Source organism: Salvelinus sp. IW2-2015, unplaced genomic scaffold (genome assembly GCF_002910315.2).
Source record: "Salvelinus sp. IW2-2015 unplaced genomic scaffold, ASM291031v2 Un_scaffold2908, whole genome shotgun sequence".
Taxonomy (NCBI): Eukaryota; Metazoa; Chordata; class Actinopteri; order Salmoniformes; family Salmonidae; genus Salvelinus; species Salvelinus sp. IW2-2015.
The window spans coordinates 86,144-97,191 of NW_019944206.1; positions in this window are offsets into that span (position 1 = coordinate 86,144).

The following is an 11,048-nucleotide window of genomic DNA, read 5'->3' on the forward strand; positions in this document are numbered from 1 at the left end:
TCTCTGTTAGGATACATATGCTCTTCGATTCCAGATCAGAGAAATTCCACCGTAATATTTTCATGGGACCTTATAACCCAGTCATTGATACGTGTATTGTCATGACTTATAATCCAGTATGATACTTGGCATATTGGTCATGACCTATAGCACAGTACTGATGAACTTGTTTATTGTCATTGGACTTATAGCCAGCGTATTGATACTTGTTATTGTCATGGACTGTATAACCAGTCATTGATACTTTTTGTATGTCATGGCCTATAGCCCAGTATTGAATACTTTGTTATTGTCATGGACCTAGTAGCCAGTATTTGATACGTGTTTATTTCATGGACTATAACCCAGTATTGATACTTGTTATTGTCATGGACCTATAGCCCAGTATGTACTTGTTATTGTTCATGGACTTAATAGCCAGTATTGATAACTTGTTATTGGTCAGTGACCTTATAACCCAGTATTGATAGCTGTTATTGTCATGGACCTATAGCCCGTATTGATACTTGTTATTGTCATGGTACTTATAGCCCAGTATTGATACTTCGTTATGTCATGGACTTTTATAACCCAGTATTGTACTTGTTTATTGTCATTGACCTATAGCCCCAGTATGATACGTGTTATTGTCATGGACTTATAGCCCAGTATTGATACTTGTTATTGTCAAATGGACTTTAAGCCCAGATGATACTGTTATTGTCATGGACCTATAACCCAGTATTGTACGTGTTATTGTCATGGAATATAACCCAGTATTGATACTTGTTTTGTTCAATGGCACTTATAGCCCAGATATTGATACTTGTTATTGTCAATGACCTAGTAGCCCAGTATTGATACTGTTATTGTCATGGACTATATGCCCAGTATGAATACTTGTTTATTGTCATGGACTTTATAGCCCAGTAATTTGATACTGTATTGTCATGGACCTAAGCCCAGCTATTGATTACGTGTTATTGTCATGGACTTATAACCCAGTATTGTTACTTGGTATTGCATGGACCTATAGCCCAGTATTGCATACTTGTTATTGTTCACTTGACCAATACCCAGTATTGATACTGTTATGTCATTACTATAGCCCAGTATTGAATACTGTGTTATTGTCAGGAACTTATAACCCCAGTATTGATACTTGTTATTGTCATGGACCTATAGCCAGTACTTGATACTTGTTATTGTCATGGACCTTATAACCCAGTAGTTGAACTTGTTATTGTCATGGACCTATAGCCCAGTATATTGATACTTGTTTTGTCATTGGGACCGTATAGCCCAGTATGATAGTGTTATTGTCATCTGGACTTATACCCAGTATTGATTACTTGTTATTGTCATGGGACTATAAGCCCAGTATTGATACTTGTTATTGTCATGGACTTAGTAGCCCAGTATTGATACTTGTTATTGTCATGACTTATAACCCAGTATTTGATACTTGTTAATTGTCATGACCTTTAGCCCAGTATTGGATACTTGTTATGTCATGGACTTTAGCCCATATTGATACTTGTTTTGTCATGGGATTATAACCCATATTGATCTTGTTATTGTCAGTTGACCTATAGCCCAGTATTGATACGTGGTTATTGGCCATGGACTTATAAGCCAGTATTGGATTTATTGTTTTGTCATCGGACTTATAGCCCAGGTATATGATACTTGTTATTGTATGGACCTATAACCCAGATATTGATACGTGTTTTGTCATGGACATTATAACCCAGTATGATACTGTTATGTCATGGGACTTATAGTCCCAGTATTGATTACTTGTTTATTGTCATGGACCTATAGCCCGTATTGATACTTTGTTATTGTCATGGACTTATTAGCCCAGTATTGATGACTTTGTTATGTGCATGGACTTATAGCCCAGTTATTGATACTTGTTTTGTCATGGACCTATAGCCCAGATTAGAGACGTGTTTACTTGTCATGCGACTTATAACAGTATTATTGAATACTTTGTTTTGTCACGGACCTATAGCCCAGTATTGATACTTTGTGTATTTGTCATTGCCTTAATAGCCCAGTATTGTACTTTTATTGTCATGACCCTAATAGCCCAGTATTGATACTTGTTATTGTCATATGGACTTATAACCCAGTATTGATGACTTGTTTAATTGTCATAGGCCTATAGCCAGTTTGATACTGTTATTGTTCATGGACTTATAACCCAGTTTGATACTGTTATTGTTCATGACCTATAAGCCCGCAGTATTTGAAACTTGTTATTGTCATTGACTAAGCCCAGTATTGATTCTTGTTATTGTATGGACTTATAACCCAGTATTGATACTTGTTATTGTCATGGACCTATAGGCCCAGTATTGATACTGTGTTTATTGTCATGGACTTTAACCAGTATTATACTTGTTATTTGTCATTGACCTCTAGCCCAGCTATTGATACGTTGTTATTGTCATGGACTTATAGCCCAGTATTGATTACTTGTTATTGTCATGGACTCTATAGCCAGTATTGATACTTGTTTTGTCATGGACCTATAAACCAGTATTGATACGTGTATTGTCATGGAACTGTATAACCCAGTATTGATACTTTTAATTGTCATGGACTTATAGCCAGTATGAATACTTGTTATTGTATGGACTTATAGCCAGTATGAACTTTTATTGTTCATGGACTTATAGCCCAGTATTGATAACTTGTTATGTCATGGACTGTAATAGCCAGTATTGATACTTGTTTATGTCATGACCGTATAGCCAGGTATTGATAACGTGTTTATTGTCAATGGACTTATAACCCGTATTGTAACTTGTTATTGTCCATGGACCTATAGCCCAGTATTGATACTTTGTTGTCATTGAAACCTATACGCCCAGTATTGATACTTGTTTTGTCCATTGACGTATAGCCCAGTATTGATACTTGTTATTGTACATGGACTTATAAACCCAGATTTGATGACTTGTTATTGTCATGGACCTATAGCCCAGTATTGATAACTCTGTTATTGCCATGGACATTATAACCCAGTATTGATACTTGTATTGATCATTGGACCTATTAGCCAGTATTGATGACTTGTTATTGTCATGGACCTATAGCCAGTATTTGTACGTTTATTGTCATGGGACTTATAACCAGTATGATTACTTGTTATTGGTTCATGGACTCTATAGGCCCAGTATTTGATACTTGTTATTGTCAATGGACTTATAATGCCCAGTAATTGAATACTTGTTTATTGTCTAATGACTCTATACCCAGTATTGATACTTGTCATAATGTCATGGACCTATAGCCCAGTTTGATACGTTTGTTATTGTCATGGACTTATTAGTCCCAGTATTGATACTGTGTTATTGTTTCATGGACTTATAACCCAGTATTGAACTTCGTTATTGTCATTGACTATAGCCAGTATTGATACGTGTTATTGTCATGGCTAATAGCCCAGTAATGAATACTGTTTATGTATGGACTTATAGCCGCAGTATTGATACTTGTTATTGTCCATGGACCATAACCCAGTATTTGATACGTGTTATTGTCATGGACTTTAACCCAGTATTGATACTGTTATTGTCTATGGACTATAGCCCAGTATTTGATACTTGTTTATTGTCATGACCTATAGCCCAGTAATTGAGTACTTGTGTATTGTATGGACTTATATAGCCCAGTATTTGATAACTGTGTTATCTGTCATGAGACTTATAGCCCAGTTATTGATTACTGTTATATGTCTGGACCTAATAGCCCAGATTGATACGTGTTATTTCATGGACTTATAACCACAGTATGATACTGCTATTGTCATGGACTATAGCACAGTATTGATCTTGTTATTTGTCATGGACCTTATAGCCCAGTATTGCATACTTGTTATTGTCATGACTATAACCCAGTATTGGTACTTGTGTTATTGTCCATGACCTATGCCCAGTATTGATACTTTATTGTCATGGACCTAAGCCCAGTATGATTACGTGTTATTGTCATGGACTTATAACCCCAGTATTGATACTTGTATTGTCACTGGACCTATCAGCCCATTTGATACTTGGTTTTGTGCATGGACTTAATAGCCCAGTATTGATACTTGTTATTGTCATGGACTTATAACCCAGTATTGATACTTGTTATTGTCATAGACCTATAGCCCAGTATTTGATATCTGTTATTTGTCATGGACTTATAGCCCAGTTTATTGACTACTTGTTATTGTCATGTGGACTTATAACCCAGTTGATACCTTGTTATTGGTCATTGAACCTATAGCCCGTATTAGATACGTGTTATTTCATTGGACTTTGCCCAGTATGGATACTTGTTATTGTCATGGACTATAGCCAGTATTGATACTTGTTATTGTCGGTGGACCTATAACCCAGTATTGATACGTGTTTATTGTCATGGACTTATTAACCCAGTATTGAATACCTTGTTATTGTCATGACTTATAGACCAGTATTGATACTGTGTTATTGTCATGGACCTATGCCCAGTATTGATACGTTGTATTGTCATGGACTTATAGCCGCAGTACTTTGATACTTCGTTTTTGTCATGGACTTATAGCCCCAGTATATGATACTTGTTATATGTCATGGACTATAGCCAGTATTTGATACGGTGTTATTGTCATGGACTTATAACCCAGTATTGAATACTTGTTATTGTCATGGACCTATAGCCCCAGTATTGATACTTGTTATTGTCATTAACCTTATAGCCCAGTATTGATATACTGTTATTGTCATTGAGACGCTAACTTGAGCCCAGGATATGTGATACTTGTTATTGTCCCATGGATTATAACCAGATCTGATACTTGTTATTGTTCCATGGACCTATAGCTCCAGTATTGGATACTGTTATTGTCATGGACTTATAACCCAGTATTGATACTTGTTAATTTGTCATAGGACCTGATAGCCAGTATTGATACCTCTGGTTTATTGTCAATGGACCATAGCCCAGTATTGATACGTGGTATTAGTCTACTGGACTTTATATACCCTGTATATTGATACCTTGTATTGTCATGGACCTAACGCGCCAGATTGATAGCTGTGTAAGTTGTCATGGAGCTTATAGCGCCCAAGTATTGATACTTGTGTACTTGTCATGGGACTTATATACCCGTATTGATACTTGTTATTGTCATGACCTAGTAGGCCCAGTAGTTATGATACTTGTTATTGTCATGGGACGGTTTACTAGACCAGTATTAGATCTTGTTATTGTACATGAGACTGATAATAACCAGTAGTTTCGAATACTTGTTATTGTCATTGACCCTAATATACGCCAGGTATTGATTACGTTGTTATTCGTCCATGGGACTTATAAACCAGTCATGATTCACTGTGTTATTGTCATGGAACTCTATAGCCAAGTATTGATTTACTTGTTATTTGTCATGACCTATACCCAGTATTTGATACGTGTTATTGTCATGGACTTTATAACCCGAGTATTGATACTTGTTTTGTCATGGACTATAGCCAGTATTGATACTTGTTATTGTCATGGACCTATAGCCAGTAATTGATTACTTGTTATTGTCATGGACTATAGCCCAGTATTGATACTTGTTATTGTCATGGGACTTATAGCCCAGTATTGATACTATGCTTATTGTCATGACCTATAGCCCAGTATTGATTTACGTGTATTATTGTCATGGACTTATAACCAGTCATTGATACTTGTTATTGTCATGGACCTATAGCCCAGTATTGACCTTGTTAATTGTCATGTACTATAGCCCAGTATTGAATACTTGTTTTGTCATTGACTATAGCCCAGTATTGATACTTGTTATTGTCATGGACTTATAAACCCAGTACTTGAATACTCTTGTTTATTGTCATGGAGCTATAGCCCAGTATGATAACTTGTTATTGTCACTGGACTATTATAACCCAGTATGATACTTGTTTTATTTCAATGGAACCTATAGCCCAGTATTGATACGTTGTTATTGTCATTGACTATAGCCAGTAATTGGTACTTGTTATTGTCTGGACTTATATACCCAGTATTTGTACTTGTTATTGTCATGGGAACCTATAGCCCAGTAATTGATACTTGTTATTGTCATGGACTTATAACCAGTAATTGATACTTGTTATTGTCATGACCTATAGCCCAGTATTGATACGTGTTCTTGTCATCGACTTATTAGCCCGTATTGAATACTTGTTATTGTCATGGATTATAGGCCCAGTATTTGCATTACTTGTTATTGTCAATGGACCTAATAACCCAGTATTGATACTGGTTATTGTCATGGACTTATAACCCCAGTATTGATATATGTTTATGGTCATGACTTATAAGCCCAGTATTGATACTTGTTTGAGTCATGGACCTATTAGCCCAGTATTGAACTTTGTTATTGCTGGACTTATAGCCCAGTAGTTGATACTTGTTACTTGTCATGGACTTTATAGCCCCAGTATTTGATACTTGTTATGTCATGGACCTATAGCCCCAATATTGATACGTGTTATTGTCATCGGACTTGATATACCCAGTTATTGATACTTGTTATTTGTTAGGACCTATAGCCCAGTATTGATACTTGGTTATTGGTCATGTGACCTATAGCCCATATTGATACTTGTTTATTGTCATTGACCGTATAGCCCAGTATTGATACTATGTTTATTGTCATGGACTTGATAACCCAGTGATTGATACTTGTTATTGTCATGGACCTATAGCCCAGTATTGAATACTGTTTATTGTCATGGACTTATACCACAGTAAATTGATACTTGTTATTGTCATGGCCTATAGCCCAGTATGATACTTGTTAATTGGTCATGGACCTATAGCCAGATTGTAGCGTGTTATTGTCATGGACTTATAACACGTATTCGATACTTGTTATTGTCATGGACCTATAGCCCAGTAATGATACTTGTGTTATTGTCATGGACTTATAGCCAGTATGATACTTGTGTATTGTCATGGACTCTTATAACCCAGTATTATACTTGTTATTGTCATGGCCTATAGCCCAGTATGGATACTTGTATTGTCTGGCACTTATAAGCCCAGTAATGATACTTGTTATTGGTCATGGCTTTATAACCCAGTATGTGATACTTGTTCATTGTCATTGCTATTAGGCCCAGTAGTTGATACGTGTTGTGTCATGGACTTACTAGCCCAGAATTGATACTTGTTATTGTCATGGACTTATGCCGTATTGAACTGGTGTATTGTCATGGAACTATAACCCAGTATTGATACGTGATTATTGTCCATGGACTTAATAACCCAGTATTTGCATACTTGGTTATTGTCATGGATTATAGCCAGTATTGATACTCTGTTATATGGTCATGGACCTATAGCCAGTATTGATATTTGCTTATTGGTCATTGACTTTAGCCCAGTATTGATACTTGTTATTGTTTGGACTTATAGCCCAGTATTGATATTGTTATTTCATGGACCTATAGCCCCAGTTTGATACGTGTATTGTCATGGACTTATAACCCAGTATTGATAACTTGTTATTGTCATGGAACCTATAGCCCATATTGATTACTTGTTATTGTTCATAGACCTAAGCCAGTAATTGATACTGTTATTGTCATTGACCATGTAGCCCAGTATTGTACTTGTTATGTCATTGGACTTATAACCCAGTATGATACTTGTATATTGTCATGGACCTAGCCCAGTATTGATACTTGTTATTGTCATGGACTTATACCCAGTATTTGATACTTGTTATTGGTCATTGGACTATAAGCCCGTATTGATACTTGTTATGTATGGACTTATAACCAGTATTGATTACTTGTTCTATTGTCATGGACCTATAGCCCCGTATTCGTACTTTGTTATTGGTCATTGACCTATAGCCCAGTATTGATACTTGTTATTTTCATGGACGTTATAAACCCATGTATGATACTTGTTATTGTCATGGACCTAAGCCCATATTGATACGTGTTATTGTCATGACTTATAACCGTATGATACTATGTTATTGTCCATGGACTTAATAGCCCAGTATGATACCTTGTTATGTCATGGACCTATAGCCCAGTATTGATACTGCTTATTGTCATGGACTTAAGCCCAGTATTACTTGTATTGTCCAATGGACTTATAGCCCAGTATTGATAACTTGTTATTGTCATGGCACTATAGCCCAGTATTGATACGTGTTATTTGTCATGGACTTATAACCCATAATGATACTTGTTTATTTGTCAATGACCTATAGCCCAGTATTGATACTTGTTATTGTCATTGACCTAATAGCCCATGTATTGATACTTGTTATTGTCATTGACCTTATAGCCCAGTATTGATACCTTGTTATTGTCATGGATTTACCCGTATTGATACTTGTTATTGTCAGGACCTATATGCCCAGTATGTACTTGTTATTGATCATGGACTTATAACCCAGTATGATACTTTGTTATTTGGCTGGACCTATGAGCCCAGTATTGATACTTGTTATTGTCATGGACCTATAGCCCAGTTATTGATACGTGTTATTGTCATGGACTTATAAACCCAGTATTGATACTGTTATTCGTCATGGACCTATAGCCAGTATTGATACTTGTTATTGTCCATGGACTTATAGCCCAGTATTGATACTTGTTATTGTCATTGGATTATAACCCAGTATTGATACTTGTTATTGTCATGACGACCTATAGCAGTATCTGATCTGTTTTGTCATGGACTTATAGCCCAGTATTGATACTTGTGTTATTGTCCATGGACTTATAACCCATGTACTTGATACTTGTTATTGTCCATTGACCTATAGCCCAGTATTGATACGTGTTATTGTCATGGACTTATAGCCCAGTATTGGATACTTGTTATTGTCATGGACTATAGCCAGTTTGATGACTCTGTTAATTTGTTTTCCCCCCCATGGACCCTATAACCCAGTTTGAACGTGTTAGTGTATGGACTTATAACCCAGTATTGATACTTGTATTGTCATGGACTTATGCCGCAGTAATTGATACTTGTTATTTCATGGACCTATAGCCCAGTATATGAAATACTTGTATGTGCATGGACTTATGCCCAGTATTTGATACTTGTTTGTCATGGACTTATAGCCCAGTATGCATTACTTGTTATTGTCCATGGACCTAAGCCCAGTATTGATACGTGTTAATTGCATGGACTGTATACCCCAGTATTGATACTTGTTATTGTCATGGACCTAATAGCCCAGTATTGAGTACTTTGTATTGTCATTGACCTACTAGCCCAGTATTGATACTTGTTATTGTCATTGACCTATAGCCAGTATTATTGTACTTGTTATTGTCAGATGGACTTATAACCCAGTATTGATACTTTTTATTGTCAATGGACCTAATAGCCAGTATTGATACTTGTTATTGTCATGTACTTATAGCCCAGTATTGCATACTTGTTATTTCATGACGCTATACCCAGTATTGATCTTTTATGTCATGGACTGTATAACCCAGTATTGATAACTTGTTAATGCATTGGACCTATAAGCCCAGTATGGAACTTTTTGATTGTCATGACTGTATAACCCCAGTATTGATCTTGTATATGTCATGGCCTATAGCCCAGTATGATAGTTGTTATTGTCATTTTACCTATAGCCCAGTAATTGATACTTGTTATTGTCATGACTTATAAACCCATATTGATACTGGTTATTGTCAGTGGACTATAACCCAGTATTGGATACTTGGTTAATTGTATTGACCTATAGCCCAGTATTGATACGTGTTATTGTCATGGACTTATAGCCCAGTATGATACTTGTTATTGTCATGGACTTATAGCCCAGTATTGATTACTTGTTATTGTCATGGACCTATAACCCAGTATTGATACGTGTTATTGTCATTGGGACTTGTTAACCCAGTATTGATACTTGTTATTGTCATGGACTTATAGCCCAGTATTGATACTTGTTATTGTCATGGACTTATAGCCCAAATTGATACTTGTTATTGTCTGACTTATAACCAGTATTGTACTTTGATTGTCATGGAACCTATAGCCCAGTATGGTTAAGTTGTCAACACTAAAGTAAATTCTATGTGAAATGAACAAACAATGCCATGGATTAAGGTAAAGGGTGGTGAAAATTAGACGAAATGTCCTTCACCTTTATGACTTTTTTGCAAATCCAATCATTTTCCCACGTTGAGTCAACGTTCATCACATAGATTTTTTTTGTTGAAATGACGTATAAACAAGTGACTAAACTGAAAAAAAAGAAAATAAACTGTTCTATGAAACAAAAGATAAATTAAATAAAGAATGACAGTAAAAAGCTTTGGAGCACCTTAAATGAAATTTTGGCAAAAAGGCAAACTCAGCTCCATCATTCATTGAATCAGATGGCTCATTCATCACCAACCAACTGATATGCCAACTATTAAATATATTTTTTATTGGCAAGATTAGCAAACTTAGGCGATGGCATGCCAGCAACAACACTGACACTACACATCCAAGTATAACTGATCAAATTATGAAAGACAAGCATGTAATTTTGAATTCCGTAAAGTTAGTGAGGAAGAGGTGAGCAAACAATGTTGTCTATCAACAATGACAACCACCGGGTTCTGACAACTTGAATGGAAAATACTGAGGATAATAGCGGACGATATTGCCACTCCTATTATTAACTGTATGGAAGTTGGAGACGTCTACCCATTATGGAAGTTGGACGTCTACCCATTATGAGTTGTAAACCGTCTACCCATTATGGAAGTTGTAGACCGTCACCCATTATGAAGTTGGAGAACGTCTAGCCCATTTATGGAAGTTGTAGACCGTCTACCCATTATGAAGTGTAGACCGTACCCATTATGGAGCTTGGAGACCTCTACCCATTATGGAAGTTGAGACCATCCTACCCATTATGGAAGTTGGAGAACGTCTACCCATTATTGGAGTTGTAGACCGCTACCCAATATGAAGTTGTAGACGTTTTACCCAATTATGGGAAGTTGGAGACCGTCTACCCATTGGGAAGTTGGAGACCGTCTACCCATTATGGAAGT